Consider the following 24,557-nt stretch of genomic DNA (forward strand, 5'->3'; position numbering starts at 1 on the left):
GGTGTCTGTTCATTATTGAGGCCTGGCTCTGTGTTGGAGGCTGTTAATTGTTCTGTATATATGTAACACAAAAATATTGAGTAATATACATTGATGTAGTTATTGCATTGCTCACTCAAAGCCTCACTAGTTTCTTTAAAAGAAACTGAGAGTTTTTTCATAATTGAGGGCTTGTTTTTTATCTTTCTCAAATCTTGGAAATCTGTCTCCTCACCAGTTTGCTATTTCTCAGCCAGTAAACACCATTTGCAATTTTTTGATATTTTAACTATTTCAACTAGTGCACTTAAGGTTTGACTGCTCCAAACTGAGAGTGTGACCCTGTGTATCCTGGCCAAATCTCATTTTTCCAGAGCTACCATTTATTGTACCAGTTCAGAATTAAGCCCAAGAAAAGCATGGATAAATAACAGTTCTTTGGATTCTCATGCTGTGGTTACCAGCAATGATTTCTATGTACTTGCAATGGTTAAATGTTACATCTTTGGCTTTCTACATACTAAGCCCCTGGTCCTTTTCTCTGCCTTAACTGATCTCACTCACTACCTGCCCATGCACAGTGATGTATTAAATCCTGCTGTAATCTGTGTAAGTCACATCCACTCCCCTGAATTTCCAAAGATGCTGTATTATGCCTTCAAAGACATGCTTTATGTTATTTTCAAGTGATTTACTCTGAAAGTTCCTTGCCCAATAAATGCTTTCCTTTCCTGGTAAAACATTGTTCCAACTTAAGTTAACAATTCAGAAGTCTCCCTCGTGCAGTAAAGTTAGTCATATGAACTTATAATTAATGTTTTGTCCTCTGCAACCCAGTTTTGAAAGTCAGAGTTATCTGACATTGTCCAGCTGGGTCTCACCCCTCTGCTGACATTAAGCACAAAAGACAGGGGGCTTGAGCACTTAATACAGCCTCCAGGGAATGGTCACACTTCTAGGGGCTGTGTTTATTCCGATCAGGTTAGCAAAGAAAAGTAGGACAAGATGTGACTCAGATACTGTGTTCAGTTTTGGGTCCCTCACTACCAGGAGGACAGTCAGGTGTTGGAGCAGGTCCAGAGAAGGGCAGTGAAGCTGAGGAAGGGTCTGGAGCACAAGTCCTCTGAGGAGAGGCTGAGGGAGCTGGGGTTTTTTAGCCTGCAGAAAAGCAGGCTTGGGGCAGACCTTATCTTTCTACAACTCCCTGGAAGGAGATGGTAGCCAGGTGGGCATCAGTCTATTCTCCAAGTAATACGCAACAGAAAAGGAGGAAATGGCCCCAGGTCATAATAGGGGAGGTTTAGATTGGATATCAGGAATAATTTCTTCACAGAAAGGGTTGTCACAGAAAGTAGTGGAGCCCCTGTCTCTGAAGGTGTTCAAAACAAGTGTAGATGTGGCAGCTAGAGGCGTGACTTTGTGGAGGACTTAGCAGTGGTAGGTTAATGGTTGGATTGAGTGATATTAAAGGCCTTTTCCAACCTAAAAGATTTTATGGTTCTATGATAATAACCTGTACACAACTTTTGTTTCTGATCATGGATTGCCTTAGATGTGTCAGCTCCGAGCTTTCTGCTGCAATTTTTTTCCAGTTTGGAATACGTGCAATATTGATGGATATACCAATTATGTGGATTCATTTTATGACTAAGGGAAAGCAAGAGGTGTCTGCAAGCCATGATTCATCTAGTCCTTTTGAAACATGTGATTTAGGCTGTGACAAAACCATTGAGAAATTCCTATTTCTGTACACTGCCTCTGAAGGGAGTCTAGAGAACTTTAGATCTGGATGCTAACCCTGAAGACTTTACAAGTTAGATGATGTGCATCTCATCTGTGATGAGACTCTTACTATCCATGTTTATATTACTTGTTGCTTTTTGGCAGTAGATATAATAATGTAGAGTGAATCTGCATTAGGTGCTGCAGGAGGTGATCTAAATGTGGTCTGGAAATGTTAGCTAGGATTCACAAGTATATATATATAAATATATTAGTCACAATAAGACCACAGTGAATGGCACACAACAATAAAAAAGGGATTTTACTGCCTTTGGTGTCTTGGAATAGTCTAGACTTCAGTTCTTTATTGTACTCAGTTTTACTAATATATCTGGACTAGATTTTTGGTTTGTTTCCCTCCTCAAGTAGCATGTCTCCATAATCTCTGAATGACGAGACAAGGGGAGTCTGGCATGGCTGGAAAAATGTCTTTGTACATCCAGGAAGAAGGAAATGACTGGGTTCATCATTGGTGGGACAATACTAGGAAACTATTTATGTTCTTTAATAAGTTAATGCATTTTACCAGGTCCCAGGAAAAATGAGATGCTTCTTTGTGCACTTTGTATCAGCTTAGCAGCAAAGCAAAGAAGCAGGAGACACGGGGTCCAGCAGACTTGCAGGCAGGGAGTGAGAAACACTGAACAGTCAAATCTCACAGGGCATTCTCTTGTTCCTGTCCTGTGTCCTCAGTTGTGAAAAAAACCCCATGAAAATGGGAAAGAGATGCACAGGGACTTTGTGAGACAGTAAAAGAACATGAAGGGAGAGAAGGAGGCTTATATAATGAAACTGATATCCAGTGGATATCAACTGAGAGAAAAGTAGTGATTCAGTGATTCCATCTTCAAAAAGAATAATATTTTGCCTGTAATTCTGCAGGCCTATCACCCAAATTGTTTAACATTTTCATGAATAACCTTCCTAGTGCAATAGAATCTATGTTTATTAAAACTGTAGAGGCACTTACAAAGATACCAGAGATGAAGATAAGAATTCAAACTAATTCTGGTATGTTGGAGACGTGGTTGGGAAAAATCTCTAATGACATAACATAAAAAGAGAAAGAATGAGATGCCAGAATGAGAAAGGAAAAATCAAGAGCACAGAGACAAGGTGAGGAATAAGTAACAGTTTTTCAGATAGATGAAGAGTTACAACAATTGAACAAGTCATGTCATATTCATGATGTCATGGGAAAAGCAAAAAAATAAGCAGAAGTATCACCCATAAATTACAGAAAGTTATCTGAGCATTGACAAGGCTTTACATGAGCTGCAATGCAGAACTTTCTACACTACACTGTAGAAAAGATGTGAAGCAATTGAAGAGTTCAGGGGAGATAGAGTGAATGATCATTACTCTAATAAACAGGACCTGTAATAAAATGTTGGTAGAAAAAAATTGGTTGTTTAGGCCCTTGGCCTAAAGAAAAGACACCTGAGTGCAGAAATAGCCACAAATATACACATATATAGAAAGATGCTGTTTTTCATAATTGCAGAGCCAGGACAAGAAGTAACAGAAATGGGGTAAAGGTAGTCACTTGATGATGGCAGCACTCTGTCATGTGAGAACCTGTATTATATGAGTGAGTGTTAATGGAGAAGAAAAGGGCTCCTTTGTTCACTGCTTCCATATGGGCTTCCATACCTAAGTTCTGTTCTAAGCATTTTATTGCCTTGGCTTACTTCTGGCCAAGGCAATGAAATAATGTTTATATTCTACCCCAACATCTAGAATAGTAGAGAGGGGAAAAAGATAATAACAGGAAAAATTACAGCATGAGGAGGAAACATAAGTGGTCTTAGATCAATACAGAAAAAACATTATTTTCAGCATGGATATTTTTTCAATTGCATGTTTGTTTAAAAGCAATAATTTCTCTCAGCTGCCCATTTGAAAGTTTAAAACCAACTCCAAACACTTATTCTCAAACTTGGTAGCATCAAAAAGAATTAATTAATTCCCCTTAGTTAATTAATTTGGTTTAATGGACTTCAGCATTGCAAGGCAGGGTGGCATATTAGATTAGATTCTCCAGCTATGTTTCAAGTCATAATAATGACAATAACACAAATCCTCTGTTTCTTTTTAAGTACTCATGGAGAGTATTTTAAAGCCTTGATTTAAAGTGGGCATTTCTCTTTCCAGGCTGTAACTTGGATTAGTTTCTTCTGGAGTTTGAAGGGGTGAAACTGGGAGCACTCACAAACTGTGTTCAGAATTAAAGCCTGTCTCTGGGAGGTGAGGAAGATCATATTAGCATTTGTTTTGAAGAATTTCTTGATGTCAGCAGGAGCTCTGGGGTTTTTTATCTGCATTGAGAAGAAAACACAATGCAACTGAGGTAGAAAGTTTTTTCCCTGGGAAAAACTCTGATTATCTTAGGCCTTTGTATTTAAAAGCACACCAGAATATTTTCCTGCCTTTTTTCAGCTATCTTATCTGTGAATAATTCTGCAATATAAATTTTCAAAATTATTAGTATTAGTATTAGTATTAGTATTGGTATCACTAGTATTGCTAGTATTGCTATTATTAGTAGTATTACTATCTTCCCCTTCTCTTCTTTGTACTTGAACTAGAAGACCAAATTTTATCATGGTGGGGCCCAAACACTAAGACCCTGAAGCTAGAACGCAATAACAGCAGCTGGACTCATTTCCATGGGAAAGGAAAGGAAGGGGTCAGGATGATGTCCTGGGATCCCTAACACTTGCACTGGCTTCTTCCTCTCTTAGATTCCACTGAGAGGAGCTTTGTAATCACTAAGGCAGGAAGGAGATTTTGGCAGCCACTGCTTTGCTCCTGATTTCCAGGAAGAGCAAGAGGAAGGATAGAGCAATGCTTGGATAACCAGCAAGACAGACAGACAAAAATATCCTTACCTTTTTGTTGTTCCAAATTCTTCCTTATGCAGCTTTGGTACCCCAGCCTGTCCAAGGGCCAAAAGCCCAGAGTGGGAAGATGGACAGTCACCCTCCCTTCCTAGGGATGCCCTGGGCATCCTGCACAGCCAAATCCCTGTCCATATAGGACAACAGCCCACTACTGATGAAGCCCCATACAGTCATCTGCTGGAAGACATCCTAAGGGAGATATCACAGTATCTTTGGGTTTTGTTTGCTGTTTAAATATTTCTCTTCAGAAAAAGGTAATGGCTTGAAGAATGTAGAACTGTGTGTCCATTTTGGAAAACTATTCCTTTTTCCTTTTCCTTATGCCTAGCTGATGCCTTGTTCATTACTTCTCTCCATTGCCCATCATATCTGTTTACTCTTTTCACCCTGCTTCACTTCTTTCAGTTTCTGATTTCTTATTTTCAAGAAAAATGTAAGAACTCCTCGCATTCACTCAAGCCTCCTTACTTCTTGTTTAAAGTCTCTCAACCCCTCCCAGATCCTGCTTTTTTTCACATTAGAAAACAAACAAAAGGCTTAGCATCCTTCTCCTATCTCTGAGCTAAGGCATCCTGAAAGAGGAAGACTCAGATAAATATCTATTCATCTCCACAACTCCCAGATGCAGCTCAAACAGAGTTCTTTATGGATTAAAGATAAGAAAATATCTGTAAGCAGCATTAAGAACAAGAGCTCTGGTCACCAACAAGGGAAAAGAGATTGCTTAAACCCTCAGCTTCTGTTGCAAAGACTGGCGTCCCAGGAGTCAGAAGTGCGCTGGGAGAAGCACGTCCCTCTGACACTGTGTCATAGCATAAGATATCCTTCACAGCCCAAAGGCCAGAAACAGAAAAGAAACTTGTCTCTGTACTGCATGACAGACAGACTTTCAGGGATGCACATCTAAGCACAAAGTAGGTGGGTGACTAACCACTAAGTCTTGTGAGGGGAGATTTCGGTTCTTATGTCCACAGACCTGAGTCTGTGCATAAACACAGTGGAGGAAGAGAATGTGAAACACTGAACACCACAAGCCCTGGTCTCAAGGAGATGTGTTACAGGAGGGAAAATACATTCAGACAAAAACCTGGTTCTGAGACCCTTCTTTTTCCTCTTTGCCTTGCTTGGGAGCATTTTCTGTCACAACTGTTCAATGCCACAGCTCTCTGCTCTTGGTAATCCTGATTGGGAGGGAAGGTTATCCCCAGTGCCGGGGGTGGATGTTAGTGCTGCTTCACCAAAAGCACTGCAAATCCGTGCTTTGGGATAGAATGTGTTGGTTGGGGCTAAACGAATGTTCAAAGATGCAAAAAAAGGGAGTGCAGGGAGGAATGTGGATATAAATGTCCCACTGGAGGACTAAAAGAGAGGTTCTGGAGTCTGAATGCCATTCAGCCAATTTGTGTTTTCTTTGCTTTCTTCTGAAATAAAAAATTAAGAAAAAGAAGAAAGAAAAAAAGGGAAAAAAGTGATCCTTGAGGAGGAAACCCTACCAGATGACCAGGACACCTGGGTAGGTTGAGGTAAATGTTTTTCTGAGAGCAGAGGGAGGTACATAAACAGGGTTTTTTTCTCTTGTGGTATGAAACTTGACAGTGAAATTTCAACATTGAATTCCCTCTTAATAAGGTTCAGGCTGTTGACTTTCATGAAAGGTTGCCTCTCATGTTATTCCTGTCAGAGGTCAAATCCTGAGCAGTTAAAAGAAGTATGCTATTTTAAAGCCTTTTATATTTCTAGGCAGGCGTGTAAGGCAGGACTGGCTTGCCCACAGAAGATTCAGTGAAGTGCAAGCTCTTTCACATCTAGGAAATGAGTTGGGTCAGGTAGGAATCAAGTGCTGCTGGTGCCTGGCAGCTGATGGCCAGTCTATGTGCAATGACCTCCTTGCTCTGACTGCTCTGTGGGGTGAATTAAAGTTGGCAGTTTCAGTCAGCAGAAGGAACAAAGGGCTCAGTCAGGTTGGCTGAGTTGTGCTGTGTCTCTGGATCTCTGACACTTACCTGAGTGATTAGCCCCTGGTCGCAGTATGTGCTGCTGTTCCCTGGTTCAAAAGACACAGCACAGGCATCATAAGAGCAGACAGCAGCCACTGCCAGCAAGAATCTTAGCCTCATTTTTGCTTCATGAAACAAGCACAAATCCTTTAACTCCTCTTTGAGCATCCTGTGCTTCAGGTTACTGTTCTGGGAGCCACAGGTGGCTTGGGTTTACCTACCACTTCATAAAATATAAGAATCATTTCTGATAGATGATTGATAGTAAAATTCTCAGATTTTGAAGGTAAGCCTCAGCCATGGAAGGCACTTTACAAAGTTATCATATGATTTCACCCACTGGGCTCAGCTGGAGTATTAACTTAGAATGGATTGACTTTATACTGAGTCAATCTGCAAACTCTCTGAGCAAACAAAGATTCTGCAACATTTATATTGTATGTGTGTTTTTCTACAACTAATTCAGGGCTTTCAGATACAAGAAGGAAAGACCAGAACTCAATGTTTCTCCTTTAAACTGCGAAGGTCCTTTTGTTCTCCATTTATTGTGTCAATTAAAGGCAATTTACTTCACCAGCTCACTTGTGAAACCATTTATTCGGGACAAAACCTTAACACAAAGCACTGAGTAAAAGGCAACTCAAATGATTGTCACACTCCCTCCCCACTAGCAAGGATATTGGCTTCTGATCCGCATTCCAAACTTGGATGCCTTGTCTAGTACCTAGACAGTACTAACATTCTGGTTTTTGTGGTGCCGAAGAGATTTTTTAAAAAAAATTTTATTAAATTTCTCTGTGTTTTTCTGTTTTAAAAGCCTGATGAATCAGACTACTTCAGAACGTTTTTTAGCATGTTTGTTTAAATCAGTGTTGACTCTTAGATTCCTGTTTGAATGCACAAGTCATGATTTATTTAACCATTTTAACCAATATGCTACTTTGTTCATTATTGCCCTCTTTTCCAAAATAACTGCCAAGTCATCCTGTGAAATTGTTACTTGACCATGTGTTTGTTCATTTAGAGATGAAGGAAGTGGGAAAAGTGAAAACAGTCTCACAGTCTTCCTTGCTAACATCCAGTCTCAAATATTTGTGTTGCTATAAAGTAAATCAAGCATGAAAGGACCAAATTGTTTAAAATTAGTAGCAAAACCCTCAAAAGTCTTGAAAAAATATTTTATACCCAGATACTTTCCACTGGAAACTGCAAAAACAGGAAAGTGTCCAGCAGTGTGTCACAATCTAGAGCAGTTTTTGAGTCCATGAAATGAAAACAAAGCAAACCCTTCATCAGCAGCAAGCCAGACTGCAGAAAATTCCCTCTCCACAGAGTTATGTTAGTCTTTCTTTTGGCACTGTGGATACCCTCAGAGAAATTATTCGATGAATTAATATTTGAGGAAGCAAGAAAAAAAGGAAAGAGAGAATGAAACAAGAAAATAACCTGCACAAGCAAACAAAATGTACCTTAATGGGAAAACAAAAGTTGTTTGACTAAATTTGGCTTCTGTGTGAGGTGGGAACTCTGGGCTCTTGGTGACTTCACAACTCAAATGTCATCTTGTGCCATGGGAAGCTGATGTTCTGCCTCTGGAACCATCCAGGATCTTGTGACTGTGCCAGAGGTGCACTCACAGTGCAGGGCTTCGACTCTTCACAGAAGAGCTGCTGTTGGGGAAAGTCAAGAAAAAAGAAATCCCTCAGAAAAGAACCCCCAATTTTGACAAATATGGTTGCTTTCAAGGCGTTGTACCACCTTCTACCTTCTCATTTTGAGCACTTTTAAATGAAGGTCTGCCCCCTATTCATGTTAATGCTGCTACTGATCAGAGCCTTTCTGTAGCACAGGGACCACTGGCAGCCGAGAAATACTTAAGAGAAAGGGAGTTCAAGAAATAAAAGAAGGACTTTGAATCTTTTTTCAGGAGTAGCCTGTACTTCCATCTGAGGCAGATATGCTTGTTCCTGATAACAGTTTTCTGAACAGCTTTACCTCATGCTTGTAGAGGAAGGGAAAAACAGACACATAGGGAGCCACCACCTCTTGAAAAAAAAATCACTTCGGGGACAATTAAGTTCCTGAATCAAAGAGACATGTTCCAACTGAGGCCTTTTCAGAGAACATGCTCCAATGCCTTACAAAATCCAGGGAGAAACAGAATTACTAAATCAGAAGTGGTAAAAAATTATAAGCGTCATAAAAACCTAACACCAAGATCCATTTTCATAGACTCCCAGTGGAAATATTCTGATAGATTTTGATAGAACTGGATTGTTAATATTTATGAAGCCAGGCAAGACCTCCAGATGGAAGCTGCTATATAAGCAGAAAGCTTTGCTATTAATATTTATTAATCTGAAGGTGCATATTTAGTTTTTAGGCAATTTTTCTTCTGTCCTTTTCCTAAGCTAACTAATATTAAATCTGTGGGATCTGTGAGTTCTTAGCTTCCCACTGCTGTCTGTGATGTAAATTGCACTTCAAAGAAAAATGAAAAGAAATACAGAAAAAGTTCAGAAAGTCACAATGTGAAGGCTGGAGAGCTGTTTGCAGAGAGCATTCCTGGCAAGTACCAAACACTTGGACACCACACTGAGCAACATAAACAAAGTTTTCAAACCTGATCCTGTGGCCTCTGTGAAGTACAAAGTCACAGGGAGAGGGTTGTGCCCACAGGAGCTTCCTCACAAGGCCATGGATATTTTGGGCGTGTTTGTGCTGATGGGTGTTCCCAGGTGGTGTTTCAGGGTGGCAAAGATGAACATCACCCTCCTGTCTGGGGCAATGTGGAGATGCTTCAGTGGTGCTGGGACTCAGGGCAGTTATGGGGGGACCATGACTATGCAGCTTGGGTAGTCTTTGTCTTTGGCTCCTGGTTCTGTCTGTGCCCATGTTGGGATGTCCTTCTAGAGGAATCCAGGGAATCAAACATATGGAATTTTGTCGCTGTGAGCAGCTAGGAGATGGCCAAGGGGTTCATCCAGCATCCAGGACTTCAGAACTGTCATAGCCAGTGCTCAGTTCCCTTATTCAAGGGTCTCAATTGTGGTACTAAGTTAAAAAAGAAAAACTGATGAAAATCTTTTGTGTGCAACAAAAAGAATGAAAAGAACCAAAATCTATGTAGGCAAGTTAAAATTTCCTCTTCACTCATCAGATCTAAACCTAATGAATAGAAAGAATCAATGAAATGTGCTGCCTGTAATCTCACTGATTTGAAAGAAATCACCCTTAAGTGCAACTCAGAGAAGGCTCTTTTTAAAATAAAGTTAAACAAAAGGAAACAGAAACTGTACTATCATAAAAATATTGTTTTGTAAATTACCATCCTGATTTCAGCCAATGGGTTCATATCACTTTTTTATTCTTTTTGGTGAAAAAGAATCACAGAATATTGTTAGTTCTCCTTTAATCTATCAGTCATATATCTTTTAATAAGATACAGGCCTGGGGAAAAAAAAAATACATGATTATAGTGAAAAGTAAGCTGATAGTTTATTTCTCCATTGGCATGAATGTGCTTCTTATTATATACCAGTATTTTCAATAATTGCCCTTGCTTATTCAAGAACCAAGATTCTTGATTTTTGCTAATACAATTAAAATCTTATTCTCCCACAAAACCAACATAAAACAAAACAAATATTTTTTCCCTTCAATTAAATATATATTAAAATAAATAATTTTCAAAACAAAAGAGAACAAGGCAAACTCCTCTCATGCACTGAGTCTCCAAGTTAGCACAGTATTATCAGAGACATGAAAAAGCCACTAGCAATTTCCAGCTCTTGATATATAACCCTTTGAATCACATAATCATAAAATGGCTTGGGTTGAAAGAGACCTTAAATTTCATCTAGTTCTAACCCCCCTGCCATGGGCGGGGACACTTTCCACTACACCAGGTTGCTCATAGCCTCATCCAGCCTGGCCTTGAACACTGCCAGGGATGGGGTGGGGCATCCACTGCTTCTCTGGGCAACCGGTGCCAGTGCCTCATTACCCTCACAGTAAAGAGTAACTTCCTAACATCTAAACTAAACCTACTGCCTCCAGCATGATGTTATTTGCAGATCTATTCTTCATTCCATCATCCAGGTTCTTCATAACTCAGGCTGTGAGACTGCTGGGGAACCTCACACAGTATATTCTTCTCCTTTAACAAAAAAAATTGGGACTTGCTTTATGGTGTAGTTTTATCATATTTCAATTTATTTCAAAGTACAAGCTTTTCTAAAATTTTAGTGAAAATTTATTGAAAAGATTACAAATGTAAAGTTGTATTAGACATGTCACTTCTCTTTTTTTTGGTGTAATACTTCTCTCCTGTTTGTCTTGCATGAACAGCCCAATACATGTATTCTTTTAATAAGTTATTGAACCTAGTCTTACCAGTTGAGTAATTAATGTTGGAGTTCAATAGCTCTCTTAATAAACCGCAAATTTTTCTGTTCATTCAACATGTGCTGTACTTATTGTCATGTTTAGCAGCTTTTGAAATTATGATAGTCTTCAATGAATAAAATGGTTTTCAATTTTGAATGAGTTCCCCAACTTCAAGTATCCAGGGAGCTAGAAGAATAATGACTCTTTTCTACTACTTTATCACCTCTGATTCTTAAATCTTTCTGTTCTTACTAGCTGCTTTGTCACCTCCTCCAAGGGTTTTTCCTCATGGGTGTGTGTTCTCTTAGGATGAAACAATCCTTAAAATGCCTCTGTCAAGTGCAGTAAGTTCTAGTTCAAAATGAAAAGGCATCTCTCATCTTTTTGCTAGGATAGTCTATGTCCCCCAGAGCAAAGCTCCTTACACTTCAGCCCCTGCCTGTCTCTTTAATCTTCACTTGTATCTTCCCCAGGCTTGTTCCTTCTAGCCACGATTATCCCCTGAGCAAGTTTCATGCTTCATACTCTATTTTTTATGAGGCATCTCCCAATGCATACAACACTCTTACAGAGAATATGGGCCTGAGGCATCTCTGTCCCCCTCACATGTGCCTTGGTCCTTGTTATCTAAGCTTTTCAAGGTGGGAACTACTCATTCTGATTTCCTGAAAATGTAGTTCATTGTCCTGATAATACTGTTTGGATAAAAATATTAAATTAACTCAGTGATGATGACACATTTATTCTATTATACTCTTTAGGTGTTGGGAATAGAGACCTTGGGATCACTAAAAGCAGATCTTCAATCTCTAATATAATTATGGCTAAGGCTTTAGCTTGTTCTGAAGTAGTTTGGTTTTCTACTTATTTAAAGAAATTAATGATAAAAGGCACCTGAGAGAACAAAGGGACCCCCAAACTGCTTTCAGCTTATGGTCAACTGGTAGAGTCCATCTGGTAGCATAAAATATTTATATTCAGGTAGAAAATCAATGAAGTCAGAAAATGAATCTTCATTTATTATTCTTCACACATGCCAACACATACATATTTGCTCACTGCAAAAAGCCTTTGTAACATGGCTGGATGTTTGCTCTATCATACACATCAGTGGGAAGCAACCTTCAGCTCATTCTGCTCTTGCACGGAATGCTTTTTCTTTGAGCGGTCTTCTTTTATAATGGGAAAACAGCTGCTCACTGAAACTGTGGCCCTGAGAGAAGTGGGCAACTCAGGCAGACAGGTGACATTATACTTAAGGTGTTGCATTTTTAAATCTATTCATTTTATTTATGATGAGTTCTCTTACCCATTCAATGCACACACACCCCCTCCCCCCCTCCCCCTTTCCCCCTACCCATTTTCCTTCCTTACTTCCCTCTGCACTTGATTTCAGGGTTTCACAGCTTAGATGTGTTCTTGTGCTGCTCTAATAATTTTGGGAGGCACTGCCTCAATTAAAAAAACTCGAAGCCAGTGGAGGGATTGAAAGGATATGTGCAGTTACTGGTGTGGAACGCACAGCACTTCCACAGGATTATTCCCACAGATACCACAGGGGCAGCTGTGTGAACTTTTGGAATGAGGCAGCTCATTCAGTGTCTCACAGAAAAAGTGGTTCAGGCCCTGACAATAAGGACTTCTTTTCTCTCCCAGAGAGTGCAAAGGGGTTGTATCAAACTTTGCATGAATTATGTGTAAGAAGAGATGTTTCACAGGGCATATGGCTTTGCTTGTGAATCCTTAATTACATTTTCCCATACTCCATTCATTGTGTGATGTGGTAGACATGCTTTGACTGCTTCCATCCTCCCCAAACTTATCTCACACCTACTCTGTGTAGCTGCAATTCTCTATTTAGACACAGGCTTAAGCATATCTTAGGGAGAGCAGCACTGAGCTAAGAATGTGAACACAGAAGTAAAACCTCTGTGTTTTCTTTTTCCTCTGTGTCTGCCAACATATTGCTCATTTGCTTTTGCAATGTGTGAATATTGACAGTGTCAAGTGGAGTAATCTCCAGACAGAACTTCCTAAAATATGTCATAAGGGCATCAACGGGTTAGCCCAGGACACCTGGAATTTAAACTGCTTTGCATACAGACAGGATGCACTGCCTTGTGCATTGTGTGCAGAGCTGGATCAAAGGTTGCATAAGGCGGGCTGTCACCAAAAGCATGATCTGTGCTTGGGCACTGATTTTGTTGCATAGCAGGGATAAATCAGTTTGCCAAGTGGAAATACTCTTTCCAGTACAGATTTCCTTTTCCCACCTGCTCACAGCATTCACCTCAAGAGTTAGGGTTCAGGTCTCTCATTTAACTGAAGTCTGCTGGGAGCTCCTTCTGTGTCCGAAGGGAATTGTTATGACCACTACCCACACCCAGTCCTGCAACTTATATGATCATTTGCTTTGCCTTGGTCACACTCTGCCATGTGTGCTACATGAATCTCTCTGCAAAGTTCTTGAAAGTTTCATGACCTTGTACATGGCTACTCAGTATCTTGGACAAGTGGGTTGCTAGCTTTTACTCAAGTTACAGGAAAGAATAAAAATATACCCATTCCAGGAAACAGATGTTCATATCTTAATTATTCCGAAAGGAAACTGTTTCACAGGTATAGACCTATGGTCAGAGAGAGGGAGATGCACTTTTCTCTACCCTTGCTTCCATTTATTTTATCCAGAAGCAGAGAAACAGCTCTTTAAAAGAAGCTGGTTTCAATTATCGTAGCTTTTATAACAATGGATCTTTAACATCTGCTAAGCCAGGTCAGTCCCACAGCACAACATCCTATTCTGCTTTTGAAAAGAGAGTCCCTGTGTTCTCAGTAAATATGCAAGGCCTGCCTGTGAAAAAGTCACAGGCCTGTAGAGGAGACTACTGTGTAGTATGACCTCTGCTGTAACACAGATCATTGAATTGCTTGGAATTAAGTCCTGTTTACATGAACAACATTTTAGAAAGGTGAGTTACTGCAGATCTGTCCTAGTCATTGATGGGGTGTTGCAAGGGTCAGTTACTCCCAGGAAGATCTCCAATTTACCAAATAAAGCACATTGTAGTTCTCAGATTATTCCCTTAACTGTTACTAAAATACATATCCCAGTGTCCTGGACTGGTATCAGTATCTATATGACCTTACTTTTGAATTTAATGATTAGATTGGTTGGCTTCTGAAAGGCTGGAGCACTATTGAAATAAAAGAGCTGTCTGTGATGAAACAGTTCTGGAAATGGTCCTCTTTTGAGACAGCTTTTCAAAGTCTTGCACAGATATCATAATAGATGCCATTTTGTTCTCTTTTTACACTTCTTTCTAATATCATGCTTGATGACTCTTAATTTCCTACAATAATCTTATTAAGTAGTGCTGCAGATGCAAAAAAATTCCACAAGTTCAAGACTGAATGACAGTTTGGAAGAGGTAACCTTTGGGGGAGTAGACATATGGCATGGAGTCAGAAAATCCCAAAATAAAATAATTGGAGATACGGAAAGTATTAGGAAGGAAGTATCACTTTTTATTGCCTTTCTGTGTTTTCCTGTCCTGATTTCACATGATTTCAGTGCTGGATTCTGGATAGAGACACCTTGATGCTGAATCAATAAGACATTTCTTATATCTTTTCTTATGGTGGGTGCTGATCCTAGGGAAGTAGAATCTCTTGATAGCTATTTTTTTTTTTTTATTTGGAGAATGTGGTACTCTCTTCACTCGTTAGGGTGCCCGTTTTCTGTTGCATCTTAAATGTTAAACCTTCTGCATCCATCTGTGTTTCAGCATCTGCCAAGCATGACTTTTTAGTAAACGTGTGAGAAAATAGTTAAGTAAGTGGAACTGGGAAGGTGATGATAGAAATACATTTGCTGAGTTACCTAGACTGAAATCACTTTCCAAAAAACATTCCACAATTAGGATAGAATTCAGATTTTTACCTAATTTCAGTCTAACAGCTCTGTACAAGCACAGTTCTAGCTCCTTATAGGATGACTTCAGTAAGTCACTCAACAGTGGAATGTTTTTGCTTCACCAGATTTGCATTAGACACTTAAATGACTGTCTCCCTCTGACAAAGGTTTCACTTAGTGTGACTACTGTATTAAACAGCCTCTATAATGTCATCCCTGCAAATGGTTTCATTTTCATTCCAACAGGACTGTCTGTTCATCTTGCATTCTTGTATGATTTGCTACCATTACCTTAAGTGCTGTCTTTTCATACAAAGTTATTAGAACGATGGTGCTGTGTGAGGTGGGTAGTTAAAAGATGCATAGATGCAAAAGCTGATAGAAAATTTGCCTAGCTAGTTGGGTAGATGGAACACAAATAAAAGTACATCTGATTGTGCGCAGGGTGTAGGGAGGCTACTTAGCAGTATATGGCAAAACTGACTACCACAAACAAAAATACATTGAGAATTGGCCATTTGAAGCTGGTGTCTGTTAGGAAATGAACTTGGATTGAGTTGAGAAAATAATGAGCCATGGCAGTCCTAGCCAAGTACAAATACTGTGAGCATTGCAGGCTTGATTGGAAGCTTGAATTTACACAAATTTTCATTTTTCTTTTTAATAAACAAATACAGTGCAGGCAAGAACATAAACATTTAAATGTAATGCATTAAATACATTTCATGGCATCATCAGATCAAAAGAAAAAGTAGACAAACAATTATTTTGCATTCCTATTCTAAAGAAGAGTAGACTGGCAATAACAGCTCTTTAGAATACATTTCCTGTGGTAAATGACTAAAAATATTTCATAGACTTATAGAATGATTTGGGCTGGAAGGGACCTTAAAGGCCATCTAATTACAACCACCTTGCCATGGGCAGTTATCTTAAAGCATTTTTTGAAAAAACTTCTATTTTAAGAAGTGCCTGTTTCAGAACCAAATGGAGGAACCTCAGGAAAATGGTGAACATGTAACCTGTATCATTTCAGTACCAAGAAACACCAAATCCATGGAAATGGTTTTCTGCTGAGTGCCTTATCAAAAACATGGTGAAAAATAGCCCTAGCATCATCTTAAAACAAAAATAATGTCATTTTCCTGAGAAAATAGGATAGACCTATGACATTCACGACTTTGTAACGATGGGCCTGTTATTTTCAAGCAAAGACACAAGTTTCTTAATAAACTCTGGCAGATAAGGAAAACTTTAAGTTTGGCTGTATTACATTAGCTATGATGGAAAGTAACTGTGGGTCATCAAAAGTAAAGTGATCACTTTTTCATTTATCACATGCAAATCTTGATGAGGAAAAAGAAGTTTTCTAAATCAGAATGGGGAATCCAGGACTTTGTGTCTTTGTAGTAGATCAGGAATTTTCCATAAAGATCTGAACTCATGTACACCATGTTCTATGTTTTAATTGGTGCTATAAGGGAACTGGAATTTTAATGTGAAAGTACATTATGTGACTCAGAAATTATATTTTGCTCCAGATAAGGTTCAGATATTGAAGTTTCTTAGGGAGGAAAATGTCAGTTCAGGGTAAACTAAATTTTTGAAAATTTATTTTTAACTTTATACAACATTTTGAGTATGGTGGGTTTTGGAAGGGATTTCACTTAGTTTTAATTTTGTTTGGTTTGGGGCTCATTTTTTTGGAAGAAATTCCTATCAACATGGATACATTCCCACCTAAAGTTTTTATCTGTCTGGGTGAACTAATTTTCCTGAAGGAAAACATATTATGCAAGATTTATTTCTTGAATGTTTGTGGTTTTGGAGATTGTTTTGTTTCTTCATCTGTAAAAGATGAACTAATGTAGTCTGAGCATGTGTGTTGAATAAAGGGCAGCGAGTAGCTACCCTATCTCAGAGGAAGAAATGGGGAAGAATTAATCTCAGCAAGTCCCTGTATCTGGTTGAGACTGACACCATTTGCTGAAGTTATTTCCAGGCATACAGTCCACAGTGTCATGGGATAAGTCAGTCATTCAATTGATCTCACAAGGTAAATCACATTTATAATCCCTCCCTTTAGAAAAGTGTCCACAATGTTTTTCTTAACCTCTGGCACAAAAATATCTAACATATAAAGCCGTGTATTATTAAACAGTGACATGCTGTTTTCAAAAGATATTTGCCAAACACCCTCACTGAATTACTCAATTTATCTCTTCAATGTTGATAACCAAGCAGTGGTTGGAGATAATAGTGCTGTGGTGATTCAGGAGTAATGGGCTTCCATTCATTGTTGCTTTCCCTGGGACGCAAGACGTGTGGCTGACAAAGACATCTTCTGCCTCTGAACCCAGCCTGTGTTATTATAGAGACCAATGCCATTTCCTTAAAAAAATTATTAGCATCTGTCTTAAAACTGTTATTCCTGAATGTCAGTTGTACAATCTTGCTAACCTAGTGAGTGGGTAGGAAAAGTCTGCTAATTTACAAGTTTAATTTATTCAAGGCAAGCTTCTATCAATGTGTTAATGGTCCCAAATTATCATGCAGTTTAAAGAGTTCCTTTGGCTCTTCTTTCTCTTTGGAGATTTATTTTCTCCCCACGATGTGTTTAAAGGGATCAGTTCTGTAATCTCCAAAATTGTCTTATATTAGTTCAAAAAGGACAAACTCTTCTATCTGTGTGTGACAAGATAAGCCCTTCATGCCCCCAGTCAACCTGTTGGCGTTCTCTTATGTCTCCTGTTGAATCCTGTACTCCTTCAATGTAGGTGGCCAGAACAGTTCCCAAACCTTCCAGACAAACTCCCCATATCATGCAGTTCAGATTTCTCAGTCCATAGTACAAAATCTTTGCCCAATTGCCAGCCAGGATTGTGTCTGAAGTTTTGATGTAGTTTGAAATGTTGTCCACAATAAGTGTCTTGTCTTGTGCTCTGTGATTTCCCAAGCCAGATCTCATGGCCTACAGCCAACAGGCTTTCAGTCTCCAAGAAAGTGACCTTGTGGTTTATGCAATTTACTTTTTTCCCAGTTCTTCTAGCATTTTCAAGGTCATCCAGCTCTTCTTGTCTACTATTCTGATCATCCTCTATTAATGATGCTTTGCAGTTTAATTGGAGCACCCCCACTTTTGTGTCACGATTCTTAACGAAAATAAGTAATCCTGGAGGAATTCCACTACTAATGTTTCTAGGACAATAGTTCTCATTTTAAGACAATGTGTTGTATCACCTTTGGCAAGCTACTTGCTCACATCAACTAGCTGAAAAATGTCCAATTTTTTCCATGCAAAAATTTCCAATTTTTTCTGTCAGGATGTTTCATGCATCCTGACAGAAACATCTTCTAGGGGATAACAATAGAATACCAGGGCAAGAAGTAGAGGGATTATTTCTTTCAATATTTCATGCTAAGTTTGAAAAACACAAGCCACTGTCAAAGTACAACACAGAGGAATCTTGCAGTGTTAGGGGATTGAACCTGATGATCAAGCAAATAAACATCTCTACATTTTGTGGCTACCTAAAAAAATGAAAAGAATTTGTGATTGTATCTAAAATAAATGTCAGCAGCCTCTGCAATGCAAAACATCAGTTGAAATCAATGTAACTATCAGACAAAATAATTTTCTACTGTGTCTTGTTAGCCTGCCAAGCTAATCCATGCAAATAGTCTTTATGCATAACTGTCTTATTCAGATACTTGGATGCAATCCATCAAACACTTCTCATCCATTAAATATAATTATATGCTTTGTTGGAATAACCAGATGTTTAGTGCTAAGCTGAACAGATGTCTGTGCTTCATAATGGAAGGTTATAAACCTATTTACACCAGCAATAAAATACAAGGATTAAAATGATGAAGGAAGAGAGTAGTTCTCACTTCATTTTGGCTAATTGCCAGCGATTCCCTTTCTTTGGATCAACTTAGTAAAGGCACTAAGTTTGCTACAGGGTAAACTTGACACAGGAGTTAGTAAAATTAGGCTGACCTTTTGTAATATATGCAATGATGACCACTTTGGGTCCCTTAAAAAGACTTAATTAATCTTACAGCGAGTTTGTTTTCAAAGATTTGGGGCCAGTTTTTTATAGGGCTAAGTAAAAGACACATTTTTAGAATGGCCCCCTTTCACTCCATGAATGTCTTTGGGGTGGGGAATGCAGTCTGTATTCTCAGAACAGTCCTTTAAAATATAACAGTGGGTTTATGGGAACAATTCCCATTGTTCAATGCACCTCCTTCTCCCTCAAAATTTGAGATCCGGATTCAAAGCTTTAAAGTGATAATCTACGTGTAAACAATTTTCATTCTGAGACAAAAATGAGTGATAGCCTAGAACTTGTCTTTCACACAAACATATATAATTTACCTTACTTGCCTGTACTTTATTCTATTTTCAGTGTTTTATCTGCAAGTAGAGCTCTGCTGAAAACAAAATTTCTGAGTAGAACTCTTCTGGAAACATGAGTATGAGAGTTTTTAAGGTGGTGACTAGAGCTCTAGGCTTCATTTCCACAGGAGTTCATCTGCTATGACATGCCTGCAGTCCAGTAAGCCACTTAAATGCTTATGCACATACATGCTTTTTCAGAATCCACTTTACAGAAATTTATCAGACACACACAATGAATATTTTTGTTTCAAATAACTTTGATGATCTAGAGAATTATCTTCTTTTTCTGTTTGTGGAATTTCTTTAATTTCTAAGCATTTCAGGAGTATGATATAATCCTGAAATATATATATTTCTTCAACAGAAAAAAGTTAGCTGGGACAAGTAAATAATTAGTACATCTGGTTTCTTGAGTCAAAGCAGTTCACGATGAGTGTCGTCAGGAAGAATCATTCACAAATGGAGTATCTTACAGCAGAAAAAAGTCTAGGAGCCCAAAGAGGAAGAGAGAAGGCAAGGACATCTTTTACTGTGGAAGAGTGAGAAGAAATCCTCAAGCAGGAACAATACATAGAGGAGACATGAGGGAGCAGTTAACTCTGCTGACTTTCAGAAGAAAATTCCCAGGGAGGTAAACTGTGCTACCATTTTGAACAAGGAATGGATAATTCCTTGTTCTGGGGCAGAAAGGGAAGATATCCAACAGAAGGAGTTGTGAATAGCAGTGGAGGGAACAGGTGCTCATTCACTAGACATCTACCTGATTGGGGTTCATCTGCTTTACAAAGTGGGATTCCTCTCGGGTTAGTAAGGACCAAAATCACTCAGAAGCAGATAAAGAAGGAAATATGACATTGGTCAAAACACAGTTATTAGCAAAGAATTAGACAAGAATCTGAAGGAAAAGACCATAGTCTTGTGAAAAAGTCTCACCAGGGACTCAGAGGCAGGGAAGATGTGGTTCCTTACAGGGCACAAGTAGTGTGGCTCAGGCCTTGGTTCAACAAGAAAGAAGTTTTTAAGACAGTGAAAAAATTTCACTTTCTTTTATTGCTCATGGAAAATTGCTTTGAAAAGTCACATGACATTATTTCTGTTTCATGACCTGATGAGCTTTGCAGATTTCTGGAATTAATTTTTCCTTAATAGTCTTCCCTGCAAATTTGAAGAAAAAACCCCTTTTTTCCATGCTCATAAAATATTATAATTCCAGTTAAGCACCCCGAAAATGTGGTTACAATAGTACTGGGCAACTGAGCTAAAATTGGGATATCCAATGGCCTTTATATCCATTTCTTTTCCACAGAACACATCCCATCCTCTGACAGAGCCTGAAGAATAAATAGACCCTTTTTAAACATTATGAAGGAGACAGCTTGTCATTGCATGTTAGCTGACTCATTAAGATTTCTATTTCAGTGATCATCTAGGCTGATGGAGGGCCATTGAGCTGTTAAGATAATCTCACTCTAATGTCTGCAAATACAAGTTGTATTTGAAAAGTTTTCACGTGGTTTGCAATTATTGAGTCATATTTTTTACTTCTTCTGAATGCAATGATGAAATGTTATTTCCAAAATGGCAAAACAGTTTGAGATTAAATTATTGAACAGCAACTATTACCTCTGTATTTGTCTTCAGCTATTGGGAATCCTGTTTGAGCAGCTCTGGTCTGAGTCTTTCTTTAGGTGCTAGATTCCCAGCCTCTCTTTCCATTACTCAGCACTGGTAATGCTGATATAAAAAGGAGGGCAGTCTTGTGACAAAGAAGTTGGGTTTCTTTCTGGTCTGTGACATGGATCATCTGAGAGATATTAGATAAATCATATTAATTTTTTTCTTAATCTTGATTTATTAGAAGAAATAGAGAGACATTACTGCTCTATTTTCATTATTATTTTTCCATTTTATTTACTGCATCATGACAGTGGGAAATAAAAGCCCACTGACATAAATGTTTGGCAATCAGGACTTCACCATTTATATACACTAGAACTTAATTTCCTGGTTTTCTTTGCTACTGAATATTTCAGGTCGACATTTTGCAGGTAGCCAGTTGTGAGGAATAGAATTCATTTTCACCTTTTAATAAAAGTTGAAGTTGTCTGATAAGAATATGGTTTAGGCAAATGAGCTCTAAAAAAATTTGTTGAAGGTCGCAAGTCCCAAGGTAAAAATCAGGAGAGATGAGAGCTATGGGAGCACCTTGTTTTGTCTTGAACTGGTGATGACCAGAAAAAAGAAAATATTTTGCTATGAAAAAACTACATATAATATTAAAATCCCAATATCTATTTTATTATTCCAGACCAAATAACACTCCCGATATAAATTAATTGATACATTTCACTGAAATATGTGAAATAATGCTGAGGTTTATTTCTTCATTTTTAATCATACACGGCAATCAATTAATGATCATGCTTCCCAGGGATTCTCTGCCAGAGGAATGGTAGTAACCAAGGGATTCAATTATCACTTCTGTTCAGTTTGATTTCATATGGCACCATGATAAATGGCTCCTACTGCTTGTAATAACAACACTGTGCACACATTTATTTTTTCTTGTTTACTTAATAATTAATATGCCACCCATGGGGACAATATGTGGGCTTGTTTATAAAACCTTCCCTAATCAATAATTGTTTCCCACGTGACACTAAGAAGAAATAATTCCAATCACTGTTATGACAACTCTTTTCTAACGCTCTCACAGTAAAGCCCTGCCTGGCTTTTGACACTCATCAGCCCAAAGTCCTGGAATATGAAGGCTGAGTAGTTGTGGTGGTTTCTGCTCTATATTTAGGAAACTTGCCTCAAGATAGCCAAGCTGGCTTGCTTGGAGCAATTCACCAATGGCAGCACAGAGTGCCATTGGGCAAATCATCTGGGAAATAAGATTTTAGGAGTAGTTTGGGCATCTTAGCACTATTTCATATTGTCTAGGACAGAAGCACCTGACCAAGTTCCCTAAGAGAGGCAGCAAAATTCTTACTCACTTTCATCAAAACAGATGGACAATCCTCCATGATATACAGGAAAGGATGGGCAAGAAATAGCAGTGTAAATGTTTTCCACACACTGCTTAAAACCTACACTGCTTCTGTGATCAGATAGTTAATTCTGTGTTAGATGGCTTATTCTTGTCTTTTGTAAAGGCTCAAATGACCAGAGAGCAAAATATTAATTTACTGAGCTACTTAAATATTAATATAGTCAGTCACATGAGTCACCTCTCATGAGGCTGAGTCCTACCTACCACACCATCACTAACCTGAAATCCTCAATGCTTTCCAGGCTGGGAGGGACTGGGCTGCTCAGCCAGGTGCACGCAGGGTGTGGATCAGCAGCAAACTCGGGACGTTCTTCATTGCATTCAAGATTTTTGTGTATTTCTAGGAAACACAGGTTCTTAGCTTGTTGTTTCTCTGACATTCCAGGTGCCATTGCCATATTAGTGGATTTCAGGCGGAAAAAGGGGAAGCAGTAGCACACCTGGCCAAGGATAATGAAATGAAGTTCACCTACTTAGACAGGTCATGTACAAATCACTGGCAAGCCTGACCAGAAGACTCATCATCTCCAGGTTTGGTCAAGATGGAAATAGTGAGTGATGGAGGCTTTGGATTCCTAACCCCTGCATTGTTCAACCCAGCCTTAGCCTTTTACAGTTACTTCAGCTTCACTCGTTTGCTCCACGCTGTGCATTGCCACTCTAGACCGGGAGGTAATTCCAAAGAAAAAGGAATGCCAGTTTCTGCTTTTATGCATTATAACAGAGAGATGTAAAAGTTCAGATCTACAAGACTCAAAGTTTGTGTCTTCGAATCTAGATTTCAGGTAGGCTTGTTTCTTCTAAACCCGGCACATATATTAATTGGAAATGCTGTCAAGTACAGCAAATTTAAGTCTTTGGGCTGTCCTCAATTCTCGATCCAATCCATACTCTGCTAGAAGAGGGGAAAAAAAAGCAATGTGATAGCATCCTCCTAAACACCTATACAGCAGGGACATAAACTCAGCTTTATTAGAGGTCACTTTTGTACCGGAGGTAGACAGAATAAATTTGATTGCACCATAAAACTACAGATCTTTTTGGCTGTATTTCAAGAAGAATCTTGTTTCCCAGTCTCCTTTTGGGAAAGGGTATTTGCTATAAGAACTCCACTAAACAGGCATTGATCAGTCCATTCAGGCAGCAGAGATTAAGGCTGGCCAATATCTTAGCTGTAGAACAGGTTATTTCATTCATACAGCTAGTTGCCAAAATAATTTGTTATAACATTGGACTAATTGGTTCTCTCTGTGTCCCTCCTCTTCCTCTCTTCCCCCGAAAGACTGGAATAAGCTTAGAGAGACCAGAAGGCAGGTGTTATTTCAAGTTTGTTATGGTTCATTCTGTTTATCTTTCATTTTTTCCCTAACCAAGAAGTTTAATAAATAGACTAATATCTATTTAATCCTTAAATTAAATTCAGAAAAAGACCACTGAAAGCCCACCATGCTGTGGAAAATGATGTGGCAGCTTGGTTGTCTGCATTGGTTCTGCTCATTGTTCTGTGGAGTGTCCAGAGCTGCCATGTCACCAGCTCCCCCTTTCCAGGAAAGGTGACACCAGCCTGGGGCCATGAAACCTAAAACTATGTTATGCCCCCTTCCTTCTGCCTTTGAGAATATTGATTAGAGTAGCACATATCCTGCAGATACCCTCCACTCTTCCAGTGGTACCAACCACGTGTTAAGGCACTCATGAGTACAAGCAAAAAAGACACAGTGAAGCAAAAAAGACACACTGGTCCAGTGGATGCACTCCACAGGAGCTGTGAATGTATAGGTGCTGTAGAGCTGTGAATAGTTCTAGAGAACAGGGTGTGACATGAAAGTAGCTGCTTACTGATGAGTGTATGAGTTTCCTTGTCTAGTTGTTGGGTTCTAGAACAGAAATCAGAATTGCAATTGCCCCTCTACAGGTGTAGTGGCGAGGGCTGCTCTAGTAGCCGTTCTGGCTGAGCTTGAGGCATAGAATAACTGAAGTTTTTTCACCATAAGAGGCAGGTGCCCTTCCTGTGACTGGGTCTATCAGCACAATATGACATGGAGAACAGATGAGGAGAACTTCCAGTCTAAACTGGGGCATGACATTTCTGAAGTTCAAACGATACTGGCTTGCAATAGCTCTGCTGGTT

Source organism: Coloeus monedula (genome assembly GCF_965178545.1).
Source record: "Coloeus monedula genome assembly, chromosome: 7".
In the NCBI taxonomy this organism is placed as follows: Eukaryota; Metazoa; Chordata; class Aves; order Passeriformes; family Corvidae; genus Coloeus; species Coloeus monedula.